The 20,799-nt window shown below is 34.1% G+C and overlaps 1 pseudogene; it reads left to right on the top strand.

Annotated features, from left to right (window-relative positions):
* The first annotated feature begins 3,019 nt into the window (after positions 1-3,019).
* The window catches only part of LOC125841631 (F-box/LRR-repeat protein At3g48880-like), a 29,935-nt pseudogene continuing 12,155 nt past the window's right edge, over positions 3,020-20,799 (top strand).

Consider the following 20,799-nt stretch of genomic DNA (forward strand, 5'->3'; position numbering starts at 1 on the left):
GTTCCGACACATATATTGGACCGAGTGTCACGTTCCAACACACTAACAATTTAGGTATGGGTTCCATGAGACAACCATTTGTGACAATTGTGTTATATCTAGTTGCCATTTAAGTTGGGAAATTGTATGTTCCTGCTTGTGTTATTGTGCTTATGGGAGTGGCCGCGTGATCCTACCAGTGCACTGTGGTTGTGTACTAATACTGCACTTGCTCTTTCTTTGTTGAGTACAGGGCATCTTCAGGCGGCTACTGACATACCTTTGTTAGGAGATCACTGATCGAGACTGGATTCAAGGGTGAGCTAGGTATTTTAGGCTGCCACAGATCCATCCTTAGTTTAGTCCACTCTTTTTGGACTCTGATTATTTGTGCTTTTAGACATTTGCTTATGTTTAGTTTCGGGGTTGTACCCCTTTTTCTTAGACTTATCATTTAGTAGAGTTTTGCTACATTGACTTTCAGGTTCTAGGGGTTGAATTTCTGCAATAGTTATGTTAGTTGGTTATTTAAACTTAAGAGTTTATGGGAAATCTATATTTCTTTAGACATTTAAACCTACTTTCGTATCTTTAAATGTTTTAGTTTTCGTTAAGTTGCTTAGTTGGGTTGTAGTAATGGTTCTCCCACCGGAGGGTTAGTGTGGGTACCATTCACGACGGTCTGGGTCGTGACATCATGTTGAGAAAGTATACAAATTTGATCGTCCTTCTAAGTAAGGGTGTCAAAAGAATATGAAAAACTGACCAAACCAACCAAACCATATTGAATCAATTTATATCATTTTTAAAATAAAATTGTGGACTTTTATTTAAGTGTATAACAGTCCCGAACAATTGAGATGGTCTTTTTAATTTATAAAAGAAGATCAAAAAATTTTCGAACTGAACCGAATTACCTTACATATATGCAAATATATTTATATATTAACAACATGTTAAATTTTATATAACTGCATTTTCTAACATTTTTCAAATATAAATATAACCTAGGTCCTAGACATCTAGTGACGACTTTGGGCATTTGTCCTTTAATTTGCCTTTAATTAATCAGGTTAAAAAAAAATACTATAATAAAAGTTCTCAAACAATACAACAAAACGTATGCAAACACTCTTATGAAAAGTTTAAGATCAAACAATACAATAACAAGGTTTTACATTCTTAGCTTTGTGGTTAAGAATTGAAGTACTTCTTCAAGAACACACTTGCGAAAGAAATATTTTAATAATTTTAAGGTGATGCTTTAAACATAAAAAAAAAATGAAAATTACCAAACTGTATGAATACCAATATGATTGGGATGGTTTAAAAAAATCTAATTTTGGTTACGCATTATAAAATAATCTGAAAAATTGGGATGGTATAATTTCTTAAAATAATCGACCGAATTGTCTCATTGACAACCCAAAAGTTCTAACACTAAATCATGACATTGCACATTATATTGTTGTTACCATGGCTTGGCGCTTATTAGGTTTTATAACTTTAATGTACACTTCCTACCTTTGCTATGGAACCCGTATACAAGAGAATCAATAATCCTCTCCTATTAAAATTTTTTCCTAGGGGACTATTATACTTGGAGATTGGGATATGATTCAACTAGTGATGACTGTAAGATCCTTAAAATTGATGGCAAATCATACCTTGAAATTCTCACGTTGACAATTTGTTCTTGAAGATTAACGGATAAAACATCATATTGACATTCAACCTGCGCTCACATCTACTAGGAGATAAACAAATCCCGCTCTACTTTAAAATTTGCATAAATCTCATAATTAGCAGGAAACATTAAAATTCTATTACAAAAATGAACAAAATTGAACTAGATGCTTTCAAAATGTACAAACAAACCAATTGGGAGCCAATATAGATGGCAAAACTAACGAATGTATATAATATCAAAAGAAGAAAATGTTAATACACCAATTCACAAACTATTCATGCTAAATTTGTTCAGTACACAATCAACAAATTCATATATGGATAAAAATTAAATTAGTATTTCAGTGGTAAAGAAAGGACCTCCATTGCTGATTTTTTAGAGAAAAAATATTTGTTACAATCAGGTGAAAATACAACTTTTGAGAATTGAGATTCTCAATGAGCCTTGAACACCACCAACTAGAGCCTTGAGTGACGACCTCAATGAAAAAAGTGATACATGTCCTTCATGTGTACTAGGTCTAGCTAGCTATATGAAGGAAAAATAAAAGTGACGCCGATAGCCCGAGAGGATAGAGTTGAAGATTGAAAAGAATTATTATTTTTTTGTAAAGGAATGATACGAGTATTATTTTTAGAAAGAAAAAAAAGTAATACTCTTCCATGTAAAGAAAATATTTTCGAATTTGGTAAAAATATAGGCTACGTTTTAAATTAAATTTTACCAAAAGTATATTAAATTAGTAATTATTAAATTACTAAGTAAATGAAAAAAAACATATTATTAATCAACAAATGTATTGTTGTCGTAACTGTTGTAATATTTGCTCAAATTATTAGAGTAACTTTTTTTTTTGTACTTTTTAACGATTAATTTAAATTTATTATTTTAATAGTAAATTTTTTTTTTTCTTATTTTCTTGTAAAGTGTATTATAGATACCTCAATTTTTTTAATAGATACAAAAATTAAATCACAATATAGCTAAACAAATAGCTTTACATTTTTTTCTTACTTTTTTCTCTTTTTCCATTTATATTTTTCTTCATTTCTCTTATTTTTACATTATAAATAAAAAATTAAAAAAAAAATATTAAGAACTTAAACTACAAGATGTTAAAACTTTTGTGTTTATTAATTTTCAATTTCATTCGAAGCTATTGTAGTCTCCTTCTCTTCATCTTCATCTCCAAGTACAAGTATGGCTGTAGATCTATGGGAAACACTGAAAGATTCTATCATATCTCCTTGTCTCAGAGTTTTTTGGTTCACCAGATCATGCTCACCACCAGAGATTTCGAGGAACCGATGCAACCTTCATTTCAGCTGGGAGAGGAATTGGAGCAGTATGATTCAAAGAAGATGGAAATCAAGGGTCAGATCTATCATATTTCTCAGAGAAGGTAATTTTCATAGTGTTTTATGTCTTCTGGGTAGGTTTAATTTCATCGTACTTTCTATGTGAAGCTTTGGATTTTCGTTGTGGAAAGTTGTGAAATTTTTGGTAAAGGAAAATAAGAGAGTTACTAATGGCTGAGTATTTAGTTTTATGCTAAATTAGTCATATTATATATCCATGTGTGGAGAATTTATCAAAGCCAACTCAATCTACAACTTTTGACTTCTGATAGATTGAATCTCAACCCATTTAACAATAGCTAGCAATCCTTGCTGGTATAATGAACTTCTCGTCATTCAAAAAGAAACATATTTAACTTGAAGTAATTGTAGGTGAGAAATTAATATAGTTGTTATGGAAGAAGTTGAAAAATAATACTCCCAAAAAAACTCTAGGCAATTTAAAAAAAAAATCCTTCATACATAAATAGACTTTCGAGAAGTTCACTAAAATTGATTCGGTGGAAAATCCATCACGTGCAAGTCATGTGGAAGCAAACAAAGAAGAAGTTACAAACAAGACTACCATATATATTTAGTTTTGTATGTATATGTTTGCCTGCAGATGGTCTGAGTTAAGAGGGAAGAGAATAATGGAGGTTAGATATTCAGATCAGAAACACGTGAGAAGCATATGAAGTTTAGTGTCGGTTAAAAAAATCACCATAGTAAGGGTTATGACTGATAGTGCACCATGTAAAAGAAATAAAATCATTTTGAGTCTAAGTCCAAAATAATAGTGGATTATTTTGAGCCGTTTTCTCCTTTACAATACATTAGGACATTTTTAAGCCCTTTTCGTTCAGAGTATGTCTTTAACAACTCTCATATAACTCATTTATCTTGTTTTTTAGAAAAGAAGAAATCCTAATTCTCACACACGAATTATATATTTTCATTATCAAAGTTTAATGCTCATAAGAACTCTTGGATACAATTCGGGAGATTTCTTGTTCTTTTTCTCTTTTCCGTTCATAAATATAAATGTTACAAATGCTTGTAGACATGTCATTAGATTTGTGTAAATTTCATTCGTATCAGTTAAATCTTGATGTAAAATCAAATTAGATGATTTGAAGATCTTCAAAATAATGCAATTGACATATTTCAAACGGCTAAATCTCTTCCTGTATGAATGCATGTTCATTAGAACTATTTTTTTATCACAACTTCCTCTAATCTTATTTTAAAGATGTAGCTGATTGATTTCCATATATATCATTTTACTGGGACTGAAAGACGAGGTAAATGGCTTGAACATGCAAAGGTAAAAGATCATCTTCAAAAATAAAAAATCTACGGATTTTAAAAAAAACAAATAATACATAATCTTTCAATGTTACTTTTGTTTGTATAACAAATAACAGTAAGAGCCTCATTTTCTTTGAATTCATAGTTTTGCGAACATTATCAAATGTTTAGTTGGTCACTTTACTGATTCGACACTTAGAAGCATTACAAATTGTATAATCTGAGAATTTTACGAGAGTGGTTAGTTGAAGGAATATGAAAGTCAAGTAATTTAGAGAATCTACATTTGTTAAGTCTTCAAAGAAGAGGGCGTCGATCGTTACTAAAATCCTCTCTAAAACTAGAGAAATATTAAATATAACTCTATATTGGATAAAATTTACTAGCCAAATTTAACTTTGATATTTATAGAAAGAAAATTAAGTAATCAATTTGCATAAGCTGCCGTTCAAGTAATAAAAATGCACTAAACAATGTGAATCTGAGAAGATGATGGACCTCACACAGTGTACTAGGTCCACGTAAATTCTCTTTTTGACTGTCACTCTCCATAGCACGTGGTCTATAGTTCAGGGGTTAACAACAACTGTCCATAATTCCCCATAATTTAAGTTTTAAACTGGAAAATGTGAATAGTTTAGGTAGTTTAGAGGTATTAACTCAAAAGAAAATCTCACTTAGTTTTTTTTTTGTCATTTATCAAAAATAGGTAGGATAGTAAAAAAAGAAAAAAATGTCAAAGATTGTTGACCAGAATCAATTTACAGATGGCTGACATTTCCATTTCCATTTGACCAAGATTTCGTATATGACTCTCACTCCTCATCAAATCACACTAACATCCCGCAATTTTCACCCAATATTTTTTGCGCACACTGAAGTGAATAAACAATCTAAAGGTATGTCCTAAATCTCTCTCTGTTTTATCTTCTTCTTACATTCTCTAAGGTTGTTTTCTTGATTATTTCTTTACTCATTCGGATCTTGATTCCAGAAGTTGTTGTGGGTGTTTAAGAGATTCGGTGTACACCTTGTGGAATTCGTTTCTCCTTTTTCTGGCTATTTGATTTTTACCCATGCATATATGAATTAAAGGTTCTCTAAATTTTTATATCTTGATTTCCTGCGTTTCAACTATTAGTAATTTAGTGTGGTATGATAAAATGCGTATTTTATTGTTATTAACGTTTAGCTCTTTGTCAAAGTTGGTTTTAATTTCCTGAATTTTCATTTTTGTTTTCATAACGATTCAATTTGAGTCCTCCAATCAAGAATGTAGCTTCTTTTGATGTTTTTGCAGACTTCTCATTGTTATCCATATAAACTGTAGCATCATTTTTTGACCTGTATAGATTTAATACACATGGTGCTTTGGTTAATCCATCTTCTCTTTTCTCAAAAAGAGATTTGGATTTTGAGGCATCTAACATATAAGCTCTGTAGATAGAGGATTAGTAGTTTATATGTGAGAAAAGATTGATGTATTCTTCATGTTAGCTGCTAAAACTCTATGGAAATCAGTCGTCAACTAGCAGTTTAGAGGCAAACATCACTCATGCCTCATTTGTTTGCACTTAATGGAGGTCTTAATCTAAATTGTTCAGATTCAGACAATTAAGTGCATTTGTTTGTAAGATCTGAATCTTAATCATTTAGATTCAATCCATTAAGTGTAGTTGTTTTTATTTTGTTTAAAACCACTTCATGAATCTTATTAGGTCTGAATGAATTAGATCTGTAACAGAATCTTAATATTATTTAGGCTCGTTTAATATAACACTTTTTATTTCACAAAACCTTCAATGCCACTTGCTTCTCTTCTCCACCATGTTTTAACGCTTCTCCCCCTCCTTAATCAAGTAGATACCAATCTTTTTATTCTTGAATTTGTAAGCAGTATTTTCTTTTGGTATTTCTGATATTCACATAATTTTTGTGTGTATTGATGTTTATCAAGAACTCTTATTACCCCAAATATTTTTGTCTAGCGTTATCAACTGTGCGTAGACTCCAAGACATCTTGGCATCTCTTAATCTTTGTGGCATTACCAACTTACATTTAAAAAAACCATAGGAACATGTTCCATTGATCATATGCTCATGGGCAGTGAAGAAACAGGTGGTTGACTGTCTCCTGAGTTGTCTTGCAAAATAGCATGTGTTGACCAAATGCAATTCTTGCCTATTCAGGTTGTCTAGAGTAAGGCACGCATTGTCTAGTTTGATCCAGCTGAAGCACTTAATCTTCATAGGTAGATTGGTCTTGCATACTAACTTCCGTGGCTATCTAACAGGTACTTGACTTTGTGAGCATAGTTGTCTATAACATTCTTTCACTATGAAATGTACCTTTGCTTCCCCATCTTAGCCTATCTGGTTCACTTTCATCAATACTGTGAGCTTCCACCTTTGCTAACATTTCCATTTAACTCCCGTTACATAAAAATTAAAATCCTAGGTATTCCCTTTAGTCCAATTCTCAATGGTTTATGAAATAATTATCGCAAAGCATCCCAATAACTTCTCTCCTCTCAAGTCACCTCATGTTGCTTGGGTTCAATTAAATTGCATTCTTTAGTTTGAATCTAGCCCGAAAGAATTATAGAAATTCATGGGGCTTCACACTTGGTCTTTGAGTTCCCATTGGCTAATTTAACAATGTAGTTTGCTGCACAAATTCATATATTTATAGGTTTATATACAATTCTTATGGTAAAGATACATTTGCTTTAAGACCCTCTTTTGTTTTTTTTATGTTTTAAGAATTTCAGAAAGGGCTTCCGGTACACTGGCTAGAACTATGCTTGAATTTGTGTTATAAAATGTAAGTGAAAGAAAAAAGAGGACGCTAAGCTTATATTTTTTCTGTTGAGGTAAAAAACTTTATTAAATGTATTAAGAAGATGCAGAAGAAAAATATATTTGAGCTTAGAAACTAATAAGAAGAAAGTTAAGAGAAAAGCGTAACGAAATCTCAGAATTAAATTTCCTTACTTTAATTGGAAGGCAATTGAAAAATGTATGGAAATTGGGTTGGAGGGATATACCGTTACCTTTGATGAGAAATCGTTGAGATCATTGGCCAAGTTAAGTTAGAGATGGTTTTAGTAGAAGTGACCGTCCTCCATGTTAGCAGAGTATAACGACACTAGGTTTGTGAGGAACGTAAGGCGAGTTCCAATATTTTCTTTGATTTTGCATGATTTTGCCCTCAGTAATGATTATTTTTATCCAAAATGTGATACTTCGGTCAGCTATGCCAGCATGAACGTAGTTCTCTGTCGTTATCTACAGCAGAATTAATTCCAAGTTATATTTTCTTAGTTTCTTTTTTTGGACATCAAAGTAATCCTCGAACGTATTTGTACTCTCTTCTATGTTTCTTTATATTGCTAGGCTTAACTTTTTATTCTTCATGGTCTGAGTAAGAACATAAGTGACAATAAGCAACATCAATTTGATGTCAGGAGTTCAAATATTCTTCTTCGATCCAGAGAAGTAATAACCGTTCTTGGTTCTACAAGAACTTAGGAGATTGAAGCTTTTATGATGTCGTTTCAAAAACAAGAAAAGATTGAAGTTGTTGTGATGGAAAAAGGAAATTCTCCTGTAAGGAGATGGGAGGACCTTAATATTAATATGCTGGTGAAGATATTCCAGTCCTTCGACCTTTTCCAGTTAATCTCTGTAATTCCTCAAGTTTGTCCTACTTGGCAATCGGCTTGTTCTGACCAATGTCTCTGGAAAACGCTGGACTTGTCAGTAATCCAGTCAAATTTCATCAGAATTTCAATCCCGCCGTATGTATTTGTCGACACTCCATCTCATGAAAAATTGACCCGCATCCTAAATATTTGCTTGAACTTTTGTCGTGGAAACATACTGACGTTGATCTTCCATTATAATTTGTATGTTGACGTGGAACCAGAGAATGTTTTGTTTCATTAGTTGAAGCTGTAGTGTATAATGTGTAAACTTGTGTGTATGAAACACAATAAAACCTTGATTTTATGTATTCATTATCTATTTATGTATGTATTGTCAAGTGTTGTTGACAAGCATTTGGGAGTATAAAGTAATTTTTTTAAAAGCACTTCAGAAAAAAACACATTGTCAAAATAAGTTGATTTTAGAAATTTGACCAAACATATTATTATTCCTCTACATCATTTTGCGAGTTTTGTACGTAAACTCCTTGGAGGAAGATGACATGTTATGTTAGCATCACACTTAAGAAGCTCTTTTAAAGAGTTTCAAGTGACATTATATGTGAAACTTTTATTTTTTTACTTTTGAGTAAATTAGGTTAAAATAATCCCCAAATTATTGCTCTTTCGCTAATTTCAAACCCAAATGAAAAAATGTTCACCGAACCCTATGAACAATCATGAATTCATTGGGTAAAGTGGACTCATTTTAAGATTTTTTATTTTCCTTCCCTATACGTTTCCATCAAATTATTTCAATATTTTAGTATACATTCAATTAGGGGGTTTTCAATTTAAAGAGAATTATAGTCCATGAGGTAATAAAAATATTTAATAACTTACATATGAAACTATAAAATAATAATAATAATTGAGATTTTTTAAAATCTATTCGGTCTATTTACTATGTTATTGTAACACCCGAGAAGTCTAAAATCCATGTCAAATCTAGAAAGTTCATAAATTAAGTCTGCATAAATTTTTGGGATCTATGAGCAGCATTTATGGGCCGTAGATGGAACCATAGACCGTAGATAGGGCTCGTAGAATCAACTTCAGAAGTAGGAAGATTAGCTTGAGTTTAATGAGGCAAGTTTACAGATTGTAAAACCCTTTGTGGGTCATAGATGATCTCGTAGATTAAGTCCTGAAACTCGATATTTGATCTGACTTTTATGGACACTATCTGGAGTATGTAAATGGAACCACAGACCGTAGATAGGTCTCGTAGATCAAATTTCAGAGACTCAGAAATTGACCTGATTTCCACGGGAGATATCTACGGACCATAGATCAATTTACATACCACAATTGATTTCGTGAAAGCTTCCGGTAGCAATTTTCTCCCATGATTGTTTTGGTCTTTGTTTTTATTCTTTTAATTCCTATACTATGTCTTTTTGGCCTATTCTAAAGGGGCATTAAAGAAAAGTTAATCGACTAAACCTCCTTATTCACACCTAAGAAGTTCTCATTCTCTCATCATCTCTTCCATACCAACTAGAGTTTCCAGCATTACTACTCGGAACCAACTAAGGGCTCTTATTTAACTATTTCTCATAGTAAAACCTCATCCTCCTCATTTATAACCTTAGATGGAATTATCACATGCACCATCATTATTGTGATAAGAACATTAACCTTCTCCTTCTAAAATCACTCCACTACTAAAAGGACCTCTGAAAAGATCTCTCCCATACTCTTTTGAACTCATTACTATCTTATTCTCAACACTTGACTTGATTTCTCATCTTATCATCTCCCACTTAGGTCTAAAGTTGACACTTGAAAGCTATGGACCTATTCAATCATCTCTGAACTAGTCTACATCCCCCTTTACTCTAACACTCGGTAAAAGTTTATCTCATGACTACCGAACTCTCCATAATCAGGTACTAAGACCTCTTTCTAAGATGCTTCTCTTAACCTCAATTGGGACCTGGTCTGGCCAGATACTACCTCGGGTGTACCTCTTACTGCTCTACATTCATTTCTCTCCTATATGGGTCATAATACCACATTTTCATTACAAGGTACCACTTTGATCTCCTCACCTAATTCAGGTCAGACCTACTAGATCAGATCTCAAAACTAACACCATCACCCTCATGTTGCCATCTTCTGATCACAATACTCATCTCAAATTCAAGCTTAGTGTCTAGTATTAAACACAATTATCAATATGATTGCTCACACCTTATACTACTTGCGACTACCAGAAAAGTCCAGAAACACTTCACCACTGAGATGTCATGACAAGTAGTAAATCTTTAGCTCTCCGTCTACCTACCTACATTTTACCTTCACCTTTCATTTCACAACTTAAGTACTATTTACTCACTTACTGCGCATTACCTCTCAAATAGTTCTATCACCTTCGAAATACCATGGGGCTCCCCTTTTAAAATTTATAAGCCTAGCTTGGGTCTATCACCTCATAGTAACTCTTCCTTTTCCTTCTATCAAGAACTCTCTACAACATTGTTATTCCATTTTCTACTCATACAGAAACTCATCACTTAAAACTGACTAGGTAAATGATTGCAATAACATAATCTGCCCTTCACTATATCCATTTCTTAGATTACTATACCTCTGCATACTTTCGTCTAACTCTGGGCACTTTCACTACTACAACTCATAATCTCGTAACTCATGCTACCTTTTCGGGTGGAATATTACCCAAATTCTACAACACATTTCCTCATAAGGATCTCAATAGGAACAAGGTTTTAAGAGAAGAGAGTACATCTCGTTTTTAGCTTGAACGCACGATTCATATGAACATGAGTGCATTTCTTTGAAACTCAGCACTTAAATCACTCATGGGCTTATCTCAAGCCCCTCTGGAGTGTGAGACCCCGTGGTTCTTTCGCGTAATATGTGTATCATTGAATGAGTGTATGAGGCTTATATGACTTGGTGTATCATTTCAGGAGAATAAGGTTGCAAAGGGGAGGTAAAAAAAAGAAAAAAAATCAAAGAATTAGACTAACGTTAGGGGTCAAGGATGCCCTTAAACAAGTTCGAGTTAAAGAATGTCTATTCTAACACCCCGCCCGTTCATAATGCTTAAGTTAACTGGTACCTTTGGGGATAAGACAAAGAGTGTCTTATATGCTAATAAGGATGTTTTATGAGGTGATATAGTTGCCCAATGATCGTAAGTTAAGTTTTGAAGTCAAGCAAGTTGAGAAATAAAAAGTTGGCAAAAGTTAGAGTAAGTTTCTTTGATAAATTTTCTGAAAATTGGGTTAAATGTCTTGGAGCTTTTCTCCCAATCTATAAAGCTTTAGAAGAACCCCAATATATGAAATCGAAGGTCTACGAGTCTACTTTCCAATGCACTAAATCATTTGTCCATACGACTTTAGAGTTGAGAGATATTCAGATTTTAGTGAGATTGCACAAGTAGGCACGTGAAGGTGGGCCCCTAGCACATATGTCGGCTTAGCTTTATAAGATCAGATTTCTCTTCGTTTTATCTCATTATTTTTTTACCAAAATAAAAATAAAACAGTCCTAAATCCTCTCTAAAGGTTCCCCTATCATCCAAGCAAAGATTTACAAGATTTCAACGTGGTTTCACTCTCGGAACGTTCGTAGAGATTGTGCTATTTCTTTCCTCCTCGTTGGTTGTGATTAGAAGGATTCTTCATGGTGAAGGAGTCTCGTTTTTTATGTGGTGTTGCTACTGTTTGGAGGTAATAATTCTCACCCTTCATTTTATTGAGTGAGTCCAAGTTATAGCTATGCTATATAAGAAAGAACACGAATAGATGGTTGGAAAAATCGTATTTGGATATTTATGTGATGTTGGGCTGTTTTGAAGTATTTTCTGATATTGTTGTTGCTGGAATTTTTTTGGAAATGCTTTGTATGTGTGTGGTTCTTGTTGATATGAGTCTGGAAGAGAAGAAGAAGTATAAATGGATATTTGATTGTAACATAAATTAGTTTAACGTTGGTTCTATTATTGCATTGCAATTTTCAAATTGTTTCTTCCTGGTTCAATGTCTTGCGTTTTATGAGACTGCTTGTTATTGACAAGACATGTTAATGTACTGAAAGCTTCATCAAGTTTAAGTTTAGGTTTTTTCCTTTTAAGATCTTATTGCATATGAAGAGAAAGACATGACTCCAAATGTAATTATTGGATGAACGTATAGGATGATGATTGGAAGTGGGGAGTTCAAGTTATTATGGTTATATTGAACAATTATAGGACTGTATTATACATATTTTTTTATGGCATTAATGGTTTGAAGACTCATGGTTAGGATTTGGTTATGGTTATTTTGGGTTGGAAAAGAGGGGTGTGGCGATACGCCGAGTTTTTATTATTGTGCAGGCATACTCTATTTGGTTGTTGTTGACTATTGTGTAGGCCTCCACTTGTTAATAGATGCTGCAAAAATGTATGTTACGCCATTAATTTGGGGTTGTGATTTGGAGAAGAAAAGGTAATGAAGCATACATTTAAAAATGGTCTGGCGAGCTAATTACTCTGTTAGTAAGATCTAAATTGCTACTTTGACCCTGTCGTGTTAATATTCTGCCTGTAATGGTTGTGTGACATGATTTTCTGTAGATTACATACTGTAAGGAAGGGGTACAATCCATATTGATACAACAAGACCCAAAATTGAGGTATGTTAAAGCTAAGCACTGTACTTCCTTTGAGCACGAATTTTGGAATCCTAAATCGTCAAATATTGATTTACTACTCTATTACTAGAAAGACCTTTGGTGAAAGGTGATATTGCAGTTGGTGTATTTTTGTGACTCCATTATGTTGCTATTCCACTCGTTCGGTTAGATAGGGTATTTGGCGTCTTTATATCATTTTGTTGATTCTCTTGACTATAGGTCCATGTGTACATATTCTTATTCTTCTTTAGGTGTAGTAACTTAAAAAGATTAGAGATGAACAATATGAATTTGAAATCAGTCCTCCTTTCTCACTAATTTATATTTTTGAAAACTTTAAAATAAAACGTCGATCTCCAAAGCTCTTAAATATAAATCGTAGGTTTAAACTACTAAAGTACAGGTTTTTTCTGAAATACTTTCCTTTACAAACCACTAAGGAAACATATAGAGATACTAAGTGAAGAACTTTAAGCTCTTTATGAACGTCCTCAAGTTTAAGTTGCCTTTCTAAATCCAAGTTAAGTGTTCCAGTTTAATCTACAAATATATAAGTTTCACGAGATATTTACATGTGATACGAAAGTGATTACGAGATTATGAGAACAAGAGTACCAATGAGCCAAGATTGTCAACATGATTCAGGTAACAAAGGCATTACAGATCCATGGCATTACATGCTATGCATTCTACTTCCGAGCTATAATCGAAAGGTATGGGGCCTATTGCCTATATTTATACGTATGAGACACAGATGGCCACAAGTTGGCGAATATGATCTCAGTTTGCTACCGGAAGGCACCACCATTGCTAACACTTGGTTGGGTATGACATGCATTTGCATCTATATAGATATATATATATATTCATGACATACGTTTATGTGAGCATACCATGTATATTTAATTTATATAAGGTTTGATGTTAGGCGTGGTGGCTACTAGAGTTTTTGTTTAAGGTGGTATCGTCATTGCCCTTTTTACAGTAACTATTTATTATTCTATTTTCTGCCTTACATACCAGTACATTTTTATTCGTACTGATGTCCCGTTGCCTGGGGACACATTTTTGTTTCATGTGTACAGGTCCAGGTTGGGATTCTGATTGACACCTCTGCTATGATTCGGCGTTCAACTGTGAGTTGGTAAGCTCCACTTCTTCCTGGAGCTTTCATAGGATGTTACTTTTATTGTAAAGTTTGGATATAATCGGGGCCTTGTCTCGACCAGTGCTTATGTCACTCATAGAGGATATTGTGGACACATTATTCTGGGTTTCTTTTCAGCTTCTAGTTTCCAGCCACATAGGCTTGGCGTGTATAGATATGTATGTATGTATGTATGTGTGTATATCTTCATTGTAGCCTTATCGGCTAGCTAGTACCTTATTATCTTTGGCTTGTCTACCTTCGTCTATATGACTTACCGATATTCAAGTTATGACCTTAAGGGTCCAGTCATAGTATTTTAAATGTTATGATGCCCGACCTACTAAGCCCTCAGCTAAGTCAGTTGGTATGTTTATGTGGCTAACTCGATTGCTTAAGGTGTCGAGTGACAGTCACGCCTTCTCTAGTTTGGGGCGTGACAAACTTGGTATCAGAGCAGGTCATGTCCCAATGAGTACATAAGCCATGTCTTGTAGATTCTTGTTTATGGGTGTGTTGTGCACCACACTTATAATCAAGAGGCTATAGGGCATTTAGGACTGGTTACATTTCTTTCAATTTATAGATCGTGCTATGGAGCTGAGTTATAAGTACGTATGAAATCTGATTNTGTTTATGTGGCTAACTCGATTGCTTAAGGTGTCGAGTGACAGTCACGCCTTCTCTAGTTTGGGGCGTGACAAACTTGGTATCAGAGCAGGTCGTGTCCCGATGAGTACATAAGCCATGTCTTGTAGATTCTTGTTTATGGGTGTGTTGTGCACCACACTTATAATCAAGAGGCTATAGGGCATTTAGGACTGGTTACATTTCTTTCAATTTATAGATCATGCTATAGAGCTGAGTTATAAGTACGTATAAATCTGATTCGTGCTTTGTGTTTCACATACGCTCAAGAGGATTTATCGAGGTTCTATGGTAGAGATTGTTTGTCATCAATTATTTTTAGACGTGATAGGGTTAGAGATGCTTGACTTTGTTATTGATATGGCTATGGATTGGTGGAAACCTTATTATGTCGATGTCGACTACCAAGAGAAGACTGTTAGATTTCAGTTGTCAGGGGAAGTAGTATGAGAATGGAAGGCTAATGGTGCAATGCCAAAAGGCAAGTTTATTTGCAATCTTTAGGCAAGGAAATGTTTGCCAATGGCTGTACTTATCATATTTTCCGAGCGAGTTTAAGATATTGATGTTGAGACCTCGACTCTTCAGTTATTGTAGTGGGCAATGAGTTTCCAGGTGTATTTCCAGGTGAGCTTCTTGCTATTTCCCTGGAACAAGCGATAAATTTTTCTACTGATACATTACAAGATGCTCTACTAATATCAATTTCCCCATTTAGAATCGCACCAGCAAAATTGAAGGATATATTAGATAAGAGCTTTAACAGGACTAGTGCATCACCAAGCGGTGCACCAATGTTATTTGTTCGGAAGAAAGATAAATCATTATAGAAGTGTATAGACTACAAAAAAGCTGAATAAGGTGACTATAAAGAACAAATATCCACTACAAAGGATTGATGGGTTTTTTCGACCAACTATATGATGTCGGATGCTTCCCAAAGATTGATTTACATTTAGGGTACCACAAGGTACTTGTTCGAGAGAGTAATGTTTCAAAGACAACTTTTAGGATTAGATATGGCCATTTTGAGTTTCTTGTAATGCCTTTTAGATTGGCGAATGACCCAACAACATTTATGAACCTGATGAATAGTAGATCAATGTCATTCTATACTTGTTCGTAATTGTATTAGTTAATGATATTCTGGTACATTTCATTTAGAGGCAAATCGTAGAGATCATCACTAAGTAGTGCTTCAGTTACACCAAGGTTAGAGGTTGTAAGCTAAATTCTCAAAGTATGAGTTCTGGTTGTATTTAATTGTTTTTTTTGCCGGGGACATATTGTATTAGATGCTGGTATTCAGGTATACTTACAGAAGACTGAGGTCGTGAAGACTTGGCCTAGACCTATGAACTTGGTGGAAGTTTGAATCTTTCTAAGGGTTAGTGGAGTATTATATAAGTTTTGTGGAAGGATTTTTTCTTTTTCTCCACTTTCATTACCCCTAACAAAGTTGACTTAAAAAGAAGTTAAGTTTCAGTGGACAATAGCCTATGAGGGGAGATTCCAAGAGCTGAGATATCAAATTACTGCAACACCAGTTCCGACCCTACAAGACGGTCAAGAGGGAAATGTAATGTATTATCATGCTTCAAGAATTAGGCTGGTTTATGTTCTGAAACATTAAAGAAAGGTAATTGCTTATGCTTCATGATAGTTAATGAAGAATGAAAAGAACTACTCGATCTACGATTTAGAGTTGACTGCAAGTATTCATTCCTTGAGGATTTTAAGGCATTACTTGAATGTCTTTAATGTTGATATTTATACAGATCCTAAGAGCCCCCTAGTATATTTTTAGATTGAAAATGGTAATTCTACAATAACACAGATGGAATGAATCGCTGAAAGTTATTGATGTGGATATCTTATATCATCCAAGGAAAGTAAAATATAGTAGCGGATGCCCTCAGTCGTAATTCTATGGGTAGTTTATCACCTTTGGGAACTAAGAACCAGGAGATGGCCTAAAGCTCCATCAACTAGCTGGTTTGAGGTTATATTATAAAACTCCAATGATACTAGAGTCACAATTTAGGACTGGGTAATATCATCTCTATTTGTGGAGGTGAAGGCTTGACAAAGTGAAGATCCTAGCTTAGATCAGCTCAGAGGCAAGGCTTAGCAACAAAAATGGTTCCCGACCTTCTAAGCCCTCAATTGAGTCAGTTGGCATGTTTATGTGGCTAACTCGATTGCTTAAGGTGTCGAGTGCCAGTCACGCCTTCTCTAGTTTGTGGTGTGACATGGAGTCTCATGACTTCCTCAAGGTTTTTCTAAGAGAAACTCATCAATAAAGAACTGATTTTTGCTTCTCAACCACCTCTAGTATGAGGGCTAGTCGAATGGATATGCGAACACATGAGTTGGATTAATTCTAGACATATTTCTATTTCACGATTAAAAGTATGAAAGAATGGACATTTTTCCTAAATGTATATAGTCCCTCATTTATAGAAGTGGGGTCCTCACAACCATAAATAAGATCCTACTGACACGACTTCATAGATACCATAGGACACTTGAACTCTGGGCCCTGATAGAAAGTTTGTCACGAACCGAGTCTACACCTTGGACGTGGCCGGCACTCGAGAATCATTACTGGTCCCCAAGAGAACCCTCATCCTAGCTTAGTACAAGCGGAAGACTAACTGAAGCATACAAAAGCTTAAGGCTGAATTAAATCTCATTGAATGCAAATACTAAGCCTTTTAAAAAGTCTGTACAATACTCAAATGAAATATATACAAAAAACTCTTCAACGTTCTCTATCTATGAAACCTCTACTAATACTGAAGGATGTCAGGACAAGACCCGCGACATCTCAAAACTACTAAATGTAAGGTAAAGGCGAAGTCCTCTAGAATATAAGAAGGCTCACCAAAGCTAGAATATCACATGACCTCAACAGAATGCCTATTGATGATCCTAAATACCTGTATCTGCATCATAAAAGATGCATGCCAAATGGCGTCAATACATGGAATGTACGAGCATGCAAGGGGAATTCTAAAGCATAAACATAAGCCTGAACTGATAGAAAAGAAACATACTTACCTCTTCTCAACTCAAACTCCCCTCAAGGATAGAAGACTCAACTCAAGGATAAGATACTCAACTCAAAGGTAAGATACTCAACTCAAACTCAAGATACTCAACTCAAACTCAAGATACTCAGCTCAAACCCAAGATACTTAGCTCAAACTCAAGATACTCAACTCAAACTCAAGATACTTAGCTCAAACTCAAGATACTCAACTTAAAATGAAAGCAACAATAAAAGATGCAATATCTGGAAAGCTTTTAAAACAATAGTAATAACTCTGTTGTATGCAAAAATACAATAATAACTCAATTGTATGAAAAATACAATAATAACTCTTATTTGGGAGATTCTCTAAGCGACAACTATCACTATGAGCTATGTGATGATACAACGTCTTACCCATGCTGCTAGAACTGTCCTATACCTTGTTAGGATATAGAACTCCTCAACTAAGTGGATCCACTAAGCTATGCTTAAAAAGCAATAAGGAATCATCTAAAAAGTATGACCCTTTCTACCCACATTGGCTACATGGTTTATGAGGACTTTGAGTTATCTGAACTCGTCCCTATATCGGTGCTCAATACTACTCCCAAAATATAACTTAGATCATATGTTTTAAAACATTTCTTCATCCTCAAACTTTGAGATTATTACTCAAAATATTTCTCTTAAAAAAGATAGTACTCAAACTCCTCATGAACTCATTTGGAAATCAATGTTTCCCCTCATTTTAAATGTAAAAAAAATTACTCTTGGGAATACTTAGTTCCCATGTATTCATTTTGAAAAAATGAAACTCGACTCTCCTTATCCCCATACTCATTTACTCAAGTCTTTAAACAGATTATAAATAATTGTAAGAGACTTCTCATAATAGGGTTCATGCCGAATTCTGGATGTGAATTACTCAATTCAAGGTTTTTCAACCATAAATAGAACTCAATACTCGCAACCCAATAGTTCCAGAACTCAAGGACTCAATGATACTACTCATCTTATGAATGCTCAACTCATAGGGTTCATGGGGAATTATGGACATGACCGACTCAACTCAAGGACCTCTATGTAATCCATAATTATGAAATATAGTTTTAAAAAGAATAAGAAACTCAATACTCAAGAACTTAGAACTCGAAGATACTACTCATCTCAAAGATACTCAATTAATGGAGTTCATGCGGAATTATAGGCATGAATAACTCGACTCAAGGATCTCAATTATAATGTAGACTCATGAATTCATTCTCCTATTAGCATACTCACTTACTCGAGTCTTGAAACAATTTATAAGTAATTGTAGAAGACTCCTCGAAAAGACTCAAAGGGACTTTCTCAAACCTTACTCTTAACTCTATCTTGAATTTGAATTATGAATTCAAGATTTATAACTTGGATAAGCATGATCTATCAAGGATAAATGAAGATTTTAATTGTGGATATAAAGTAGAAAATATAGGTACGATTTGAGGGGACTCAGGCGGAAAGAAGGACGGAAGGGTAAGGGCCCTGGCGACCCTGGCGCACTGAGTGGCATAGGGCACCATACCCTAACATACATAACACTAGTTGGGGTGCACTAAGTTGCGTGGCGCCCTAAGCCTCTGCCTAGAAAATCGACAAATTTTCTTGTTTCGTTTTCTTACCCTAATTCGCCTAGAATTGAATGGTTTCTTCCCAACCCTCTTAGATTTGCTTACTCAACTTATTTTCATGAAAATATACTCAAAAACACTCAAGAACAAAGATCATTAACAAGGTCCGCGCCTCAAGAACTCAATCAAACAATCATAATTTCAAGAATGAAAGCAACATTTCAAGAACACTCATCAAGAATTCATCAAGAACTCAACATTCCAAATCTGATGGATGAAATTCGACTATGTAAATTATGATTGGATTGTGGGTAATGAACCCAACACTATGAAAACTTACATACCTTAATTTGGCGAAACAAATCCTCGATTCGCAAGAACCTTGATCGTTCTTCCTTTTCTCCTCTTTTCCTCCTCTTGAATTCCTCTCCAAACCCTAAGCGTGTTTTGGAATAACTAAAACTGATTCCAATCAGTTTAGACCCCTAAAAGGTTAACAAAAACGAGCTAGGCTAGTGGGGTAAGGATAAGATCAAAATACCCCTCATTAATTCGAGTAACTTTTCTTAACTGGACAGGTTGAACTCAAACGGTCATATCTCCCTCATCCAAACCAAAATTTAGCAAACACAATGACGTTGGAAAGAAGACTCAGAGATATTTCATTTGATATCTTATGGGTCTCCTAACTCATCCTGTGGTAAAAGTTATGGTCATTTGAAATTGACCCAAAACTTAAAAGAACTTACGAATGACTTGAATGAATTCTCTTAAGTTCTTTTTGGAACTCAAGGTGCTACATCTAGTGACCTTAATTCTTAAGAAAAATTTAAATTCCTCGGTAAAATCTTTCTCACAACGAAGAATGGTTCGATTCTTAGCTCAAAAATTTTCCGGGGTGTTACATTACATGTATCATATACAATCTATTATGATGATACATTTTTTATACAAATCGCAGTTAGATACAAAATAATGATCACATCATAATCCATAGATTCAAAATTACAATACACGCGTGTTGTTTACTACTAATATATGATGACTTACATATTCATATCAAATGACAAAACAAAACTATAACCATGATACATTAAAAAATTATATACTAATTTAGAAATAACCAACTCACGGAATATCTTTAGAAATATTAATGTTTCACAATATATATATCGAAAATTGAAAAATATCAATTCACAATACATAACTATTATCCCATACTTTTTTTTTATTAGATCTCTTTACTTTAAAATTGAGCAATTTAATTTCTTGATGAGTTCTTGATAAGTGTTCTTGAAGTTTCCTTATCGATTAAGTTTTGATGTAAGATTCTACTTGGGTCAACTTCAAACGATCATATCTCTTAGAATATAAAGAGTTATGTGAGCCATAACCTATCGAATTAAAGGTATTTGAATCTACTTTCCAACGCAACTAATCTCGCGTCAATCCAATTTCTGAGTAAATATTTATGACTATCTTAGTCACTTGATACAGTGCTGCTACAAATTACCCGACGAAAAACACTAAAAAGGGTCATTTTTGTTTTTTTTTCCTCTAAGAAAACCCTAAACAAATTTCTTGACTAATAAAAGGCTCAAAACAATTAGATTTTCATCTTTTAATTCGTCATTCCCTTCTCTCTCAAACCCTAGGGCAAAACCCTAAGGAAAAATCAAAGTA

This window comes from Solanum stenotomum, chromosome 1 (assembly GCF_019186545.1).
Source record: "Solanum stenotomum isolate F172 chromosome 1, ASM1918654v1, whole genome shotgun sequence".
Classification (NCBI taxonomy): Eukaryota; Viridiplantae; Streptophyta; class Magnoliopsida; order Solanales; family Solanaceae; genus Solanum; species Solanum stenotomum.